Below are 18,463 nucleotides of genomic sequence, written 5' to 3'. Positions count from 1 at the left end.
AATGTTCCTTAATGAATACATCCAAGTCTGTGTATTGTGTGCATACCTCTATTATTTTGATAATTGCATTTCCCATTAAATGCTAAGCATGAGGCAATTCACATACATTCAGTGTAAATAATAAATGTCTTTCTTATATTAAGCCCTTTTCATATATACATGACAGTACAGAAACGCAACAGAGATTAAAACCTGTTCAAACAACATATTCATGCTTTTATTGATTCATCATATGCCTTTTACTCAGACATAGTCTTCATTGCTGCATTGTTTTTAGATTTCTTCTTCTGCCAGAATTTGAGATTGATTGAAGTTACGAAATGCTATTTTAAGTGATTCACATTTTGAAAATGTCCTGTATTGATACTCATGCAGCCTGTTGTCTTCGTAAACAGTGACCTTATGTATAGTAGTTTAATTCTACATTTGTCGCTTTGATAGCCTGCAAGAGAGTAATTCACATGTTTTTGTTCAGTCTACTTACTTTTATATTGCATTATTGAAACGCATCGTGTCACAAATGTGAAGTACCAGTTCCCTTGCAACTTCAGTTTTTCGATAATTTTTCTATTCAAATATCACCTACACACTTTTTGACACTATCCCAGCCTTTAGTATAGTAATAATTCTGGATCTGGGGCATCTATAAACCACCTCACAGGATGTGCTTAGAACTATAAAAACTGTAGCAGTATTGACAATTCATACCATACACTATAGTGCTTCAGTGGGGTACTGAGCAAGAATGATGTAAAAGAGCCTTTTACTCCAGTTAAAGAGGAAGGTTTATAGAGACTGAACATGAAATTAAAACAACAAAATTAAAAAAAACAACCACTTTATGTTTTATATTAACTCTGGATTTGGTTTGGGATTCTAGCATATTCTAATGTGTGATATGGCATTTTCATTTTATTCTTGCATGGACTTTATATACAGGTTCGAGTGGGAAGCTGTGACAGTGTGCAGGCTGAAAAGGAACATGTAGTGGTTCATTTCGCACAGAAAAGTAGAAAGTAAGATTAAAACATGCTTTGGCCATTGAACCTTTTATTGCTTCCTCTTCATTATTGTATCTTCTTAATGTAAAGGATAGCAGTATGAGGTCTTTTACACTATGTTTAGGTTACAAATGTTGCTCAAATATACAGTTAAAGATAAATAGAAAAATAAATCCTTACTATCCAATTACATTTTCAAGGAAAAGACAAATGTGGATTTCCATGTGCTAGTTGCATTTACTAAAAACCCGGTTCCAAAAATACCTGGCATTTTAAGCTCCTTGAAAGAAATAATTTAAAATCTTTATTCACCTTGATAAAAACTTAAAATTACTTATGTCAATTAGCCAGGTTTATATATATATATATTCCTTTAAAACAAAATTACTGAATTTATGTTATGGGAAATTATAATAATATAGAATAATAGCCTAAAATAATATATATATATACAGTAATTTATATAAAATTATTTTATAATATACGGAGAAGCATATAAAATGCCACAGATTCTCGTTTAAATTCTTTGCAGTTGTGCATTTTTAATTCCTCCCAGTGTATGCGAAAGGAAAAACAAGTGGAAGGTATTTGGGCCGTCTTTGTATTGTGATACTATAAGAAATATAATGCTTTTCAGCAGACTCATATTCACACCCTACCTGAAGGCATATTACACCTTGTAGGCATGTTATGAGCTTATTTAACCTTTTTAATAAGGGTTAAGAGACACTGGTAAGAAACAGTCCTTGTTAAAGTAGTTAGGAGTTGGCTGATTGCTTCTGACTCTTGGTCACTTAATATTCTTGTTCTTCTGGATTTAAATGCAGCATGTATACATGTATGTACAGTAGCATCCGGCTGCATGGCCAATTATCTGGGACCTTTTGCTGGTTTGGCTCCTATTTGACAAGCAGGAGTCAATCCCTAAATCTTGTCTGGTCTTAATCTGGTGCTGTCCCACTTACTTTTATTGTGTAGTATTGACATGCTGCCTCTTGGTCTCATCATTCACCGTCATGAAATTAGGTTTACCTGCTATACTCATTATTTATTTGCAGACCAGATCAGATGCAGCTGCAGCAGATTCACTTTACAGGTCTCTGTTTCACGTTAGAATAGAAGGCAGCGGAAAATTTTAAGCCAAGATGTGACATGAGTGAAATCATACTCCCAATATTAGCTTTGCAATATTTTTGCGGATGGTGTTGTCGATAAATCAGAAAAAAAAACTGAAGTTAGAAAGCTTAGTCATACGTTTTAACCTGTGCTTAAAGTGCATGTTAGGAATGTTACAAGGGTTATCTTTTTTCCATGTGTGTAATATTGCACAGTTCAGACCCCGGTTCTGCCTGTCTGGTGCTGAAATATGAATGTCTTTATTTAATCAATATTAGACTACTTCAATACAATACTTCTTGTTGCTTGCCAGGTTAGTCTCCAGTGTTCCCTGTGATCCTGTACTGGACAAAGCCGTTTGAAAATGGATGGAATACCTGTTTGGGAATCTTTTGTAATACTAAACAGGATTCAACATGTTCAGACTACTGCTTCTCATGTGCTAACTAAGTCTACTCTACATCAATACAGTACATACCTCCAATCCTCTATAAATCATTGAAGCACTGAACCTACAAAAAGCAATTGAGAAACAACATAGTTTCAGCACTCCAGAACTTTCATCACTTTTAGCTAATATAGTGTAACCAAGATATTTGATCATTTTCATGTAGTTAAGTTACCCTACCTGCACTCTGATTAAATATCTACACATCACTTCTGGTTTAAAATGAATTTCATACAGGGTCTATCAGTTAAAAACAACCAAGAATGTAGTAGCTCTCTTTCAAACCCAATAAGTGGTAGAAGTTACGTTAGAAGTTACGTTATTCGTTAGAAGTTGTAATTAAACGTATTGTATCCAATTCCACCTTAGCTTATACTGCTCTTGTAGTCTGATATATAGACTTTTCATTATTCACTGTTAAAACAGATGGCAATATATAGTTAAAAATGTTGTGCACACAAAAGCGACATTGACAGATCATAAACATTCTTTTTATTTTTTATTTTTGTTTTAACAGTGGGTTTATATCACTGAGTTTTTGCATCATGCCTCCTGTGAACAACAGGCCAACCATGAATCCATTGCAGGGGGGAAGTGCAGAGCTCTACTTGCTACACATAAAATTGACATCCATAAACAGAAAATAAAATTGATTTGCCACTATGTGCTTTTTTTAGTGATCACAGATCATCGGTCAAGCTTAATGAGCATAACATGCACTTATGCACTCTTCAGTAAGCTGACCACTCTTCAGGAAACTTAGAACAAGAACAATCAGAATTTGTAAAAACTTTCATCTGAACAGCTATCTTTGTAGTTGCTTCCAAGTACTCAGAAAACAGTAGAAGTGCTCTGTTAACAACACTCATAATAGCATAACATTCTTAATAACTTTAATTTCTGAGTTAATTTTTTTAATGGAAATGCGTAACTGGAGATTCAGTTAATCTTTAACAAGATGCCATTGACCAAGCTCTGTCTGCTTTGTTTGTTATTGTTTGCCGAGTTCTCTGTACTGTATGTCTAAGTATGACTGACAGGATTTATTGCAATTATGCAAAAGGGTACTGAATCTCAATCTACAATCAAAGCTGATTTTATCATCAAATTACTTTATTGATTTGAACGAGCAATAAGGTGCCTTGTTCGCCTGTTGCGCACTCCTGACTTGGAAATGGGGCTGATAAGAACTCCAGCTCGGGAAATGTCATCTCCGCTCACCACTACTAAGCCTTCTTTTGTCGATCGGCTCTCTACCAAACAAGAAGGATGAACTGGCTTCATTTATTCAGTCAGTATAATTGAATGATTCAGTATTTATTCACTGAAACCTGGCAGAGTTCGTCGGTGCCAGACTCTGTGATGGAAATGCAGGATTTCTTTTTACTCTGGGAGACCGTACTAAGGAAGCTTATTAACGCCATAGAGAAAAAACAAACAAACATCTTGTTTATACGAGATACAGTAGTATTGCGTTTATATGAGATAAATATAGCATGTATATGAGAAAATTATTATGTTTAAACAAGAAAATTAATGTGTTAAAAGAAAATAGTTAATTTGTGAACAATGTCGGCTACTATATTTTGCAATAATATTGTCCCGTGCGAAGTAGTATTGACTTTAACAACAGCAGAATATCGTCACACTCATCTTTTTGGAAAAAAATAATCTAAAGGAGCAAAGGTTGTTCTGTCTTTTGTATACACGAAGTACAACACCATGTCAATAAGCATTCCCAGGTTAAACACGTATTGTTTTTGCCGTTTCTAAGGCAAGTAGAAATGAAACGGCTTTCCAAACGTATGCAGAAAAATGTACTGTACGTAGATTTTTCAATACTCTTTAAACATAGATCGGAATACATTCATGATGACTTGATAGTAAGACATATACCACCAATGTACAAACTGTATAATGGGTTGTGTGCAGTCCTGGAATTCTTCCTTTTGTTTGACGTTCCCCTATCCCTTTGTGTTTACACACAATACTTTTCTTGTATAAACGAGATACTTTTCTTGTATAAACGCAAAATGTTTTTTTCTCCCTGCCACTCATAAGCTTCCGTACCGGACAGCTGATCGTTCACTTAATTATAGAGATGAAGGTGTCTCTGTTTTAATGTAAATCAATGATGGTGCTCAGATCCTAAGGTACTTTTAAAATTTAGTTTTTAAAACTCTTGTCACACACTGCAGGCTTTTTTACCTGCCCAGAGAATTTCCCTGGGTTGTACGAGCAGCTGTTTATATTTCACCGGATGCATGTGCAGCTTCTGCAATCCAGCAATTAGCGGCTAAAATCACTGAGGTAAAAAATTCATATCCAGACTCCGTTGTCATTGTTTTAGGGGATTTTAATTTGTCAACCTGAGAAAGGTTGTACCGAGATATAAGGAGCAGATAGAAGTTGCAAAAAATAGAACACTTGATTGTTGCTACCACACTATCTTTGATGTATACTTGGCACTGGTCCATCCCCTTCTCTGCCAGTCAGATCATAATGCAGTATTTCTTGTCTCAAGATATAGGCGGAGGTCTTATGCATGTAAATGAACTAAAAGAACTGTAAAACAGTGGTCATCTGAGACTGAGGAAGTGCTAAGGAATTGTTTTGATATCAGAGATGGGAACGTGTTTAAAGTGGCCTGTTGTGATCTTAATGAGCATTCTGATACAGTGACATCATATATTCACTTTTGTGAGAGTGTATTCATTCCTTGCAAATCGATGTGCAATTATAGTATAATAAACCCTGGTTCAACAGGGAAATTAAAACCCTGTGGAAAATGAATTCCTACAGGCAGTAAAGAGGACCAAAACTGAATACAGGAACAAGCTAGAAAATAAATTAAGCACCAGGTACAGTCAAGGCATCTGACAAGACCTTAATTTAATCACTGAATGCAAGGTGAAATAAGGTGATCCCTTTCTCCCAGACAAGATCAATGAATTCTACTCCAGGTACAATGTACAAAACAACATGAAACGGACTGTACCTAGACAGCCAATGGAGACCCTCCAACCACCCTTTATAATTCAGGAGCATGATGTAAGATGTTTTTTCCACATACAGAACAGCATGAAAGCTTCTGGGCTGGACCTTGTTTCAGTAGCTGAAACTGCACTGCTAACATGGCTACCAATACCTAGGAAATCCACTGTGATCTGCCTCCATGTCTACAGACCGTAGCCTTGACGTCTGTTATTATAAAGGTTTCTGAGTGACTCATAGCCAACGTCCTGTCTAACGTGCACTTGGACCCATGCCAGTTTGCCTACAGAGCAAGCAGGTCAATGAATGATGTAGTCTCTCTGGGCTCCATGATATATATCAACAACTAGAATCACCCTGCACATCTGTCCGGTTCAACTTTATTGGTTATAGTTCTGCTTTTAACACAATCACCCCTCTCAATCTTTTTCGATGAGCTAGAAGAGATGGGTCACACGTTGTGTTATTGGCTACTGTATTTCCCTTGTGATAGGAAGCAGGTGGTGAAGCTGAAGGATACCATCTCTTACCCTCAGTATAGGCGCTCCTCAGGATCCTGTCTTCTCACCTTCTCAACAATGATGAGCTTGTATGCAGTAATGAAATAGATGAATTTGTTGAATGGTATAGCCTTAATAACCTGGAATTAAAAGTCAATAAAACAAAATAACTTCTGCTGGACTTTAGGCAAGGCAAGAGAGCAGTCTCATCATTATCATTAATGGTCAGGTTGTAAAGGTGGTGGAGAATTTTAAATTCCTGTAAGATGCAGCTAGGGAGAGTAAGTTATATCACCTCCAAATTTGTAGGATACAACCTTCCCTCTGTGGACTCACTCCATGCAAAGTTTTAAAGATCCTCTTCCTCTCTGCCCATCCTCTGTTTACTTTCATCCCCTCTGGTAATTTGCTTGGGTGTATTAACATAAGAGCAACTAGGTTCCATATCAATACCTACCCAGATGCTGTAAGATTCAAGTACCTAGTACTTTGATTTAGCATTTTTTCTCATTGTTATTATATCTGTTCTCACTGTTATTTATCTAATTACTAGTGCATGTTAAGATGATATGTGTAGATGTGCTGGGGTGATGTTGTTTATTACTGGCTAAAAGTTGTATATTTGTGTTGAATTTGAATTTGAGGTTTGGGTTTTATAATTAAACTTTACTAGACATTTCGTTTAATTGAAAATAGAGTGAATATTTTACGTACATTACCTGAGCTATATATACAGTATATTCAGTAGCTACCTATCTCTAATTTCTTTTGGATCTTATGTCTGCATGCTAGGACGTGTGTCTGTGATATCCCTTAGGCATAATATAGGGGCAAAACAAAATGATTAGTTTCCTCTGCGTATGCTTTTCTCATAAAGGCTTCAAAATTTTATCTAATATTATAAATGAATACATTTCCTGGAACAGCATGAATTCACCATTTGAAAATCTTATGAAGTGATTCATTTTAATTTCTTTCACAGAGTGTACATGACCCTTAGCAGACATTATAATATGAAACGTATAATAGTCCCATGTGAATACAAAGCTCTACAGGCAATTTTTCACACATTTTAAAAGTGTCAACATGTGGCTAATTTTTGGAGAGTTCAATATTTTAAACAAGAATATTCACTGCTTTCATCCGCTACTCTTGATAAAATAATGATTCACAGCAGCAGAAATCACTGGCTTGCCTTTCCGAGGCTAAAATTATGTTGGTACTTTGTTAGGAAAGCAGACATTCCCTCCTCTGGCTGGAATCTAGCCTCCCTTAACATTATTTATGTGAAAGGTTCAAATACAGGGTGCTGGGGAAAGAACAGTAAAGAAATGTAGTGATGGAATTGAGTTTTTTTTTAAATCATCCTGTCTTCATCGTTAGGCAATCTTCCAACTGTGCCTTTGCCCCCCGGCAATGTCTCCTGTGTTTTTGTCTTTTTCCATGCCTCAGACATTGCCACATTGTCGGCTGTGCTATGGTCCACACTTCTTTAGGTGTCTTGTTTGCTGCCTCAGCAGGGGTGGCAAGTGGAACCTTTCATTTGTCCCTCTTTTCTGCTGGTGTCCTACCAGACACAGTGTTGGCCCTTGACATTCTCTCTCAATTGGGAAATACCTAAAATTGCTCCTTTTTGATTCCTCATTTTATGATCTGAGTTGAAGCCAAGATCAAGTGTTTCAGAAAAGATGCCAACCCCTCCCCATTCATAATTTATATTTGTTATGACTGGTTTGCTCGGACTGACATCCACGTCTAAAGGCAGGCACGCAATCCAACTGCTGTTGCTTGGCAGTTTTCGGAAACTGTCGGAGATTGCAGAGGAGAGAGGGAAAAAATGGCAGAGAGAAAAAGTGCTGAGAAAGCCAGGAGGCAGAGCTGAATCCAGGCATGGAAAAAGACTAGAAAGAATCAGGTAAATGACCCATGGGGAAGTTTCAAGCAGAACATGATCAAGGCAAGTTCGGGTAATGGGAGTTTGGGGTTGGAAGTCAGGAACAGGGAATATTCTAGGTTTTGTTATTAGGAACTGAGAGACGCAAGGACAGATCAGAGCGTAGTGGTCTCTCGGAAATCAAATGGCCTAGCATCTTCCCCACGGCAGTTCAGGTGTTTTATAGACAGTCAGGCTTGATTAGATGAGGAGCCGGCTAGGTAGAAGGAGGGGTGAATCAGCACGTGACCAGACCGTGTAATAATTGGAACCCCATGAAGAACGGGTTCGCTCGGAGGAGAACTGCATTCCCCCGTGGCTACCGTGGGTTGTGAGCCACTGCCTGTCTGGGCATGGCAATATTCCAGTTATTGTTTACTCTGCCTCTTCTATTAAAATGACCTCAAAGTCTTACAAAGTCCTAAATAATAAAAGAAACTATAGAGATAAAAGTGATTTTATTAAGAGCACAAAATTAAATTGACATTATTTAAAACTTTGGCAGAATGACCTTATTTATTACTATAGGTTTTATTGATAATATATCACAAATGTTGATAGTTAGATTTTTTTGCTTGTTGTTGGTCATCAGACATCACCAGTGTACACGAATTACAATAGAAGTGCTTAGCAAAGGGTAGTATATAAGTAGTAATTGCAATATATTTATTTTCATAAATAAAATGTTAAATAAATAAAGGTTCAGCACAACTATGTAGAGACAAGTTACAACATATTTATTTTGTACTATAAATGGTGTAATATAACACACATTCAAGTAATAATGTAAAATAGCAAGGAGAGAAAAAAACATTTCCACATTTGACCTCCCCCAGCCATGGTTACTTTGACCTTTTTATCAGTACACTTAGTTTCAAAGACCCTACACTAGAAAGACATCAGAAGCCAAAAATGTCCTTAAACCTGGTTCTCACATTACATCAGCACTCAATATAGACATATTTCTTTCTAATATCACAGTTTATTTATAAATTAATTGACCCATCTCTTTAGCTCCATTTTCACCTTTGACCCATTCTCATAGTTTCATTTTTTGTATTTCCTATCCCATACCTACACATTTTTCTCCTCTCTTTCCATCCAAAAACATTTTTGTCTTTCTTTTTGCTTTTTAGCATGATGTCAACTTCTGCTTGTTCTTTGTAGCTTGAATGCTTACAGTATACAGCTCTTCATTCTGAAGCAAATCAAGAAATGGAGTTTAACTCACAAATCTATACTTACATAATAGTCTAAATTATTGTGAAATATAAAATTTAAAATTAAATTGTTTATTTAAATAAATGACCAAGTCTTGGTGATACTGGTGACAGAGGAAATATGTATTTTGTTGTTTTGTTGAAGACACTATCTACCCTTCCTATGTTTAGTTTTTTGGAACTCAATATGCTCAAGCAAGGTTTCCATGGAGAAAACAATTGTCTTCCCCATGGAAGACTTGTCATTGCTGAATGACAATGCTGTGAGCATCATTATGCCCACATGGGAATTAGAATATTAATATACTCCTAATGATTATCTTAGCAGAAATTATTTAACAAGGCAGGATATTTTAATGAGACGTGGCATGGTGGTGCAATGGTTGGCATTGCTGCCTTGCAGCGCTGTGCCCCTGAGTCAAATTCCTGGGGTATTATCACTGTGGAGTTTGTATGTTCTCCCTGTGTTCACAGGGTTTTCTCCGGATGCTCCAGTTTCCTCTCACAATCTTCTGGCTTCTGGGAAAACTGGCCCTGGTGTGAGTGTGATTGTGTCTGTGTGAGCCTTGCGATGGACTGGCATCTGGTCCGGAGTGTATCCTGCCTTGCAGGCTTTGACTGCTGAGATAGGTTCCAGCACTCCTGTGACCCTGTACTTGATAAAGGGATTAGAAAACGGATGTATGAATATTTTAAAGAAACTTGACTAGGAATGTTTGTCATGATATCACATTGTATCACACACTCGTTAAAAAGTCTTCATTTTTGTCCAACACAAGAAAGTTGGTATTGTCCAAGGTTTGTTTCTTTCTTCACTTGTTAATGTTCATCTTTATAATCCACATTTTATTTACCACGACCAATAAAATCACAAGATAGCAGTGTTGCCACCTTGTAACCTGATCTGGTCAGAACTAGGATGGGAAGCCTCTAGGGAAACATGTTTGTGCTGTTGGTGGAAGAGTAGAAGGCACTCCTCCCTGAACCAGAATATCCAACCCAATGCCTCAGTATGTAGGTACTGAAGTGATATCACCTCAACCATGTCTATCTGGAATGGTCACTTGTGCTTTTTAAAGCTTTCAATTTCCACAGTTTAAATTTCTGGGTGCGGCTTTAATTCAGGCATGACTTACATTCAGGTAAATATGGTATATATAAAAACTAACACACCCAGAAATTAAATGGTGAAAGTGAAATACATGGACATTATAAATAATTTGATGCATCACTGAAAAATATGTAATATTTTAAAAGGTTAGATTCATCATTATGTGTTATTACAGAGCTTCTTAACTCCAGCAGTACCTGTCCTCATTAGACAAATCCAATAGTTCACTTGCTTTTAAATCAAGGAAAACTAAGAAAGTAATGAGATATGAAAGACTGCTAAAATGCGTCCAATCCAATCAATCCAATGAAATGTCAAAGGCTACCAGTTGGTTTAAGGAATCTGTGGAGTTTAATTTGATATGGAGTTGGTGGCTAATCCATTAGGGCCTGTGCAAACAAAACGCACTGTACATATGATTCAGTCAACAAAGACAGACTCAGACTCCTCTTAAATATTGCTTTTAGTTCTCTTTCTCCATGTTAAAAAAATAGGTTTCCAACAGCAGGTACATATCACATGCTGAGAATATCAGGTGATTTTCTCTTAGTATGAGATCAAGAAAAAAAGCAGTGAGCTTTAAATAACAGTGCTGGATAAGGAATAATACTTCTGACAGTAAGATCAGAAAACAGAGGGGATCAAAGTTTTTTTTTCTTGTTAGAGCATAATTTGCAGCTTTTCGAAAAGGAAAAACAAAGATTTAATACTGCAAAGTTACTCTCTCTAAATACACAAAATCTGCAACAACGTATTAGAATATTTTTATTATTGTCTTACCAAAGGAAGAGTTACTCTTCCACAGTGTATTTGCTGAAGCAAAATCTTTTAAAGTACTTGTCTTTATTTCAGGCAATTCTTAAGGAAACACATGGCATTCTTGGCAGTATGTGTTTTGTGCACAATTATTATACCTGAATTAGCTATATTGTTTGCTTATCTTTTTTGTTTTTGGTCCAAACTACTGAAAAACAATTTTGATATAGGAATAATTATTTATTCTTAACATTTAATTCCGTCATCTGTTATACATATTGGCAATTAACAAGGAGAATTGTGTGTACCTTTGTTTGCATCACTCATGGGTCCCAAGATCTTCAAGAAAAATGAAAATAGAAACAATTCAGGAATCCAGGATCATCAAATACAATACGTTAATGAGATTCAATGATATGAACATGTATCAATATGATATTATTGCAGCACTGACAAAATTATTAAATTTTTAATTGAATTCACATTTTCTATTCTCTTTGCAATCTACAGTATATTTAGGAAACAGTCTACTGACTACTTTTACACGTATTGATGCAAAATGCTCCCATATTGCTTTGTAGGCAGATAAAGTATGGTCATGTTACTTTTTAAATTAATATTGTGGAATGTTATAAAACTAGAAAATGCCTTTTATGAAGGAAATTGCAAAGTATGACCTTATTTTTGCCTCATAAAAGATCAAAGTTGATCCTGTATTCACAAAAAAGATCCATACACAGAAATGTGCACATTTATCATGAATTGTATATAGCGCTCTATTACCTTCACTCATGTGGTCCCCCGTTGTTTTCCAGCCACTTGACTTTTCCTCTATCTTACCATTGAGGCCTTACTTGTCAATATATAATTCATGAAAAATTAATTGCACTCATAAATACAAATGCAGGGGCTTGTAGAATTAGTGTCTTATCTCCTGTGAGACTCATCTGATTATTATTACAACACAGAAAGAAGTTTTATTTTGAGCTTAAGACTTAGGAAATAAATTACTTAAAGAGAAAACATTCTTATAGATCTGAACGATTGCACTGCATTGAAATAGTTCTGGAGATTCAGAGATGTTGTTATTTAGAAGGGCTTATTGACAAGGTAGCTAAGACTTGTCTTGTTTCGTTCTTGGAATGCCAAATTACTAAAACAGTTAAATGTTAATGTTAAATGTTTTATGATATGGCTCGTGAGTAACAGAACAGTTAAAGGCTCTCACCCAAGCAAAAGTTTGAGTTCAATGATCCTCTCTTCACAAGTGGACTGTGATGAGAATTGTACAAGCAGTATCATACTGTACATTTTGGCTGACCTATACTATCTCCTGGTGACCAAAGCTACCTCCACAAATTCCTAAATGATTTCAGATGGATGGGGACGTCAATAAGGGAAGCCTCTCTCCTCAAACTGTTACTGAACCACTAGTATGGGGCTGCATAGCCTGTTTAAAAGATGAGTATCTCGAAGTTGAGTGGATTGGAGGAGTCTGCCAACACTTCTCTTTCTTTCCTGTGGCAACAGGGCTTGGGTGGTTATATAACAAAAAGCAAGTGTTTTTTGTTATAAAAATAACAAAATTGTTTATGAATCATTTGGTTATGTTAAGGCTACATTTTGCCATTTTTGTAGTGAAGCACATCCCCCATATTTGTGTAGAAATCAAATCATCAATTTAGTCATTTGAAAGTTCAGTTGATCTTATTTCTTTTTCTAGTATCTGTGTGCCAAATTGATCTATACTTCATGTGTAGATCTTATAGTGTTAAAAGCCAGAGAGGCATTGTAAAACTGTATAAATCTGCATACAGTATATGCAGATTTATTGCTATCATAGCTTGGGATCCAGAACACATGACCCCCCACTCAACAGGTATATTACAATCAAGATGTCACTTGTAGCATTAAAGTAAGTTCATATTAAAGCTTTAAGATGCACTTGAATTAAAAAGTGAGCCATGTCCAAACTCGCTAGCCAGTCTTAAATTTGTATGTCAATACATTTCGCTCATTTACTTTGAATGAGGTTGCATAGTCCCCTGCCAAAAAACTTGAGTTCCTGTGATTACAGGGTAGACAACATTGTATGGATTTTTTTCTGTTAGTATTTTGTCAACACACTTTCAACAGCTTCTCCTTGTCAATGGAATCTCTCCTACTTAGATTTGCTGCGAATAGCAGTGCCTCTAACATCTGAACATCTGAGCTTAATCGTGATCTGATCTGGTCAGACTGCACAAAAAAAATTTCAAACCTATCATTCAGTATCACCTTTGTGCTGTCACCAAAATCTTCTCCCCAGAAGTCTAGGTGCATCTCTGGGAAGAACAGTGGGATGCTGAAGTGTGCAGACTTAGAAATCTTAATGTTAAACCTTGATCTGTCTCCAAAGTAATGGACATGGTTGTTTTCTAGCCAGTATGTTAAATATGGGCCTAACAATCACCTCTACCTCCTCCCTGAGTGGCCAGCACATTGCTAGAGAGTATTCTGATGCAGATGCAGATAACTTCCTGGCACTTAACTGCCCATCCAGAGCATTCTGGCCTTTGCAAAACATGACTATGCTGTTTGTATTATACAACAAAATTGACTCCGTGCCCCAGCGCTGCAAAGCAGCAATGCTAACCACTGCGCCACAGAGACTGCAAATCAGATGAGCTTGATTTCTCAATAAACAAATAAACATAACAAATTTAAATGCCAAAATCAATGATAAATTAAATTTTGTTAATTAATACTGGAATTTGCATTAAAGAAATTCCTCCTTAAATCTTACTTTTCAAGAGCACATTGCTGTCAGTCTGAGGGGACACTGACAATTTGACATCACGTGCTTTTGAACTAGAGGGAGTGAGGATTCTTTTATCTGTGAGCTGCACAAGGACAAGTCATAAAGAGGATTTTGTGTGAAACAGACTTGATATTTAATTCCACATAATAATGTCTGAAATACAACTCGTTCTTGGTCTTGACGTAAAGTGACCTATATCCATTAAGCCCGCTTTTCAAACTTCTGACCAAGACAAACCAGCTTCATTATTGCCATACTCTTCAAGAAAAAAATACTAAAAGATATTTTATTTTTTCACAAAGAGCTTAATAAAACTGATCATATTTTTATCCCTGATGTTTCGGAATGGCTAAGGCTAATTTACATTTAGCATGTAAGAAACATTTAATAGTTTAACAAAACTATACTGTATACACAGTGAAAACAACCTAATGCTATCTCCTCATCATATAGAGTGGCATGGTTTCACAACTGCCAGTCATCAGAGATCAGCCCACAAACGACCTAACCCGTTCCAGCAGTGGACTAATCATAGCAAGCGCTACCGCACATGTTAAACCATCACCACCCGCTGTACCGCTCTGCACTCAGTTCTTTTTAAACTCTCTCAACTCGCTACACGCTGCTTGGTATTGATTTCTCTCCTAGATAGCTCCTACCTCGCTCCTTTTTTGCATGTGGAATTTACTTCAGTATTGCACAGTCCTCTGGGTACCAGTGAAAAAGTTAAGTCTCAAGAGTAAGCATTAGCATTAGAGAAGAACCCTGGTGTTATAATATATGCAAAATTAGAGTGGCTCTAAGTTTATATTAGAGGCAATTGCCTTAAACCTTTACCAAAGCACTCTTCCTAAACAGTAGGAAAAACCTTCCAAAGAGGACTTTAGTGAAGGTTTAAGGCAATTATTGTAAAAGCTGGAAGCACTCTTTTCATGTCGTCATAACACAGGGGTTTTTCTCTTGCTGTTTTGGAGCTCACAGTATATAACCAAAGACCTTCCATGTGAGAAGTTTGGAGCAGACTATGTTTTCTCTCGCTAGACTGATCTTTTATATTCAGCCAGGGTCATGCAATTAATCTGGTACTAATTATCTAATCAGTTGGCATTATGTTTTGTTCATTAAAATAAACATTAGTTGTCCTAGAAGACTGTATCATTTCTTTAATAATAAGATTTGGTTTAATTAAGATTATAGAATAATAGTACTTATTTACAGTATCAAATGAAAGCAATCAATAACAACCTTAAAATTAAAATTGAGATGATTTTGGATTGCTTTCTGGTACCTCTCAATGAAAACGAAAACATGACATTTTTCATTTACTCCTAATACAAGGTACTAGAATGGAAACTGTTACAGGACTGTAATTCTTTTTTTTTAATTAGAATGTCTGGTTATTTGTGTTATATACAACAGATGCCAAATTCAGAATCACCTATTGTGCTTTTAAGTTGCAGGTTATTAATATCTGTTTTTGGTATGTGAAAAAATACCCTTTTCAATATTTCTGCCAAGGATAGCTTCAGCAAGCTTTCCAGATTATTTGTGCTGCTCAGCATTGCAATTGATGAGCCTTATATCTACCTATCTTGTCTCTGTCAGGTGCCACTTTGATTTCCTTAACTGGATGATCATAGCATGAGCTGTCAGTCTGGTTCTGTGCTTGATCTTCCTGGGATTATAAAGGAAGGAGAACAAAAAAAAACAATGAATTGTTTTGTTTTTTTCTGGTGCCAATTAAAATTAATATAAAAGTAAAAGTAAAGGCTAATCTTAAATGAATTTCCAATACTTCGTAGCTCTATGGCTATAAAATGCGCTCTTGTATATTATCTTATGAGATGCATTCTTAGTATAGAAAATGTGAATGTTAAGAAAAACAAAATGATGGCTGTCCTTTTCAGCTTGGATTTTCACGAATGTCTAGTAGGGTTTTATACAACATTACCTTGTTGGTTCACTAAAAGTGTGGTGACTACTTCTTATATGTTTAGGAGAAATCATCTTATTTTTTTATTTTCCTGGCTTTGCAACTAGATTGCTTGAAGCGTGTTGTTTAGTTTTAGTCAGTTTTATCATTATCCATCACGCCTACTGGAATTAAATTTTCTGTCCTTTAATACAATTCTCTCGTTTAGTGAGCATTTCACAGTCTTTAGATGGTAGTGGTTTGCATATAGAAAAGACATTTTTCCATAAGTCACAATTTCTACATACTGTAGGTACTGTATGGCTGATCTGTGATTATGAGTATAATACAATTCACCTTATTTTCTCACTACTGGAAAAATGTCTTCCAGTTCATTGCTGTGTATCTTTAAGGGTTTACAATGTTTGTAAAGGTACTAAGTATTCCTGTTTTCCAATGTCACAAACATACTATTGTTTTTTTTTCTTTTTTGGCAAGTTATTTTACACGGCATGGAAAAACATGCTACTTAATTTCACTGCAAATTAGTGGGTTTTGAATGTCTCCCCTTGTAAGTTTTCATAAGTACATTGTACTGATACCACCATATTAAAAATTAAGGCAATAAAACCTTTATTAGTTTCATATAAGACACGATCCTCATAGTGTCATATATAGATATGATCTCTCTTTACTGAGTATCTCCATTAATGAGTAAATCAGTTGGCAATGCGGTTTTGCACTTCTCTCCCTACTGTGCAGCCAGGCTGCTGATGCACAATGTCTCCTACGCATCTCGCAGGTGGGTGCCACACTTCAGTGCTGAATGAAGTGGGTCCCCTCCTGTGCATAAAGCATTTAAAATTCCTTTATGTTGAAAAGTGCTACATAAACACAACTGATTATCATTTTTATCATATTTTAGATCAAGGGTAATAGAATAAAAGTGCATAGGGTAATTTTGTCCACGATGGTTTGATCTTAAAAAAATATAATTGAATTCAGCTGGCTGGAGACTTAGTTTAATCCATGCTTGATACTGAATGTTAAAATAGAAATAACCATTCTAAATTAAATTTCTCGTCAGGCACTGCTCATGACCTTGGAATTGCAATTGTCTCATATTGTGTCTTCTGAAATGTACAGCTCAGAATATACATGGTCAGTATGTTCCAATGAATACGTAATGTATTTTGTTTTACAATTCCCTCAATATGATAGCCAAAAAGATGGTTTCACATTTTATAAAGTACCAGGTCTTATTTATTACCACAATGGCAATAAAGCTATTTGAAATCACTTTGTATTAACCTAACAATTCTAGATTGTACAATTCCATGAATGAAAAGGAAATTGTGGTTTTGTAATCGTGGTTCTTTAATTGTTTTAAAAATGTTTATCATTAATTAGTTAACACAGTAAGCAGCCTATAAGGAAACAAGAGAACAGGAGAGAAGAGAAGAATTGTTTGATAATGTGAAGAGGCATTGCAGATAACAATTGGGGGGTTCATTCTTTTGTGAGACTGCAAAAATATTGGAAGTAGATACACAATTTGAAAAATACATATTTTTCATTTCCAGATGTATGAGATGTCTAATTAAATGTGTGCATGTAAAACAACTAGCTCCCCTTTCAGTAATATCAGGCTCCTAGTCATAACTGATGAGATAGTGGGTTTGATTCCTAAGAGAGTTTTCAGAGTTGTTGTTTCTCTATTGTTTCTTTTTACTTTGTGCTTCCTTAAATTTCTTATAAATACAGTAGTTCTAAATGTTAAATAGAAGTTCAGGTGGAGGTCAGTTCTACACTTCTGCTCTCTTATGTACAAAAACTGCTGTACAGCTTTATGCAAATCTTTTCTAGCACCCTCTCTTCCTCCCATCATCACCCTCGCAGCTGTCTTCCTGGTTCATTCCTCACTAGTGAGGGGGGGTTTCACTATCCTGACCTTGCCACTCCCCTTACCAAGAGGTAATGACTTTGTGATAATGGGAGGATAAGCCCATTTCTTTTGAAAAAGAGTGTTTAAAATGAGAAAAAATATGTATCTTTTTCTTTTACTTTTTCTTCCTTTTGTGAATTGTATCTTGTTTATACTAATTTCTAAGGGAGTGCCATAAAAGTTATATACAGTATGTATGTTTGCTAATGTTTTCTATTAGAGGAGGACAGCACTTCCTTATCATTTTAGATCACAACCATGCATGAAAAAGAGAGGATTCGAGTAAATTGTATACAGTCTTAACACTTGAACTAATGCAATTATGGGAATATTCTGTGTACAACAAGAGTTCTCTTTTGATTGTGTCCTTATTTTTACTAGTAACTTTTTTTTTTGTTTTGAGACTTCAAGTACCCATTCCATTTAATTAAGAATGTAACACTGCGTGGTTGTCATACAGAGGCAATAAGATTATCCAATTAACAAACACAGTGTGAAGGGAGTTGTGACAGAGTGGACTGGTTTGCTAGTGCCTTCTGTCAAAGGGAGGATCTAATGAAAAGCAGAATGTGTGAAGCAGTATAAAAGTTTCAAATGCAGCAAGAAAAAGTATTTATTTATGTAAAGTCCTGAATATTTTAATGGTAATTCCTGAGATATCATATTCTAAACGTTTTATTAACACATTTAATTTCTGATCTTCCATTACAAGTGCAGTTAAATATTT

General features: G+C 35.8%; 1 protein-coding gene across 2 annotated transcripts in view; it reads left to right on the top strand.

Moving 5' to 3' along the window:
- Positions 1-18,463, top strand: part of marchf1 (membrane-associated ring finger (C3HC4) 1) — a 128,195-nt gene that overhangs the window by 62,497 nt on the left and 47,235 nt on the right. The gene's annotated exons all lie outside the window — the stretch shown is intronic.

This window comes from Atractosteus spatula, chromosome 1 (assembly GCF_055471065.1).
Source record: "Atractosteus spatula isolate fAtrSpa1 chromosome 1, fAtrSpa1.hap1, whole genome shotgun sequence".
Lineage (NCBI taxonomy): Eukaryota > Metazoa > Chordata > Actinopteri > Semionotiformes > Lepisosteidae > Atractosteus > Atractosteus spatula.
The sequence above is the reverse complement of the archived record's forward strand: the minus strand, read 5'-3'. Positions and strand labels throughout refer to the sequence as shown.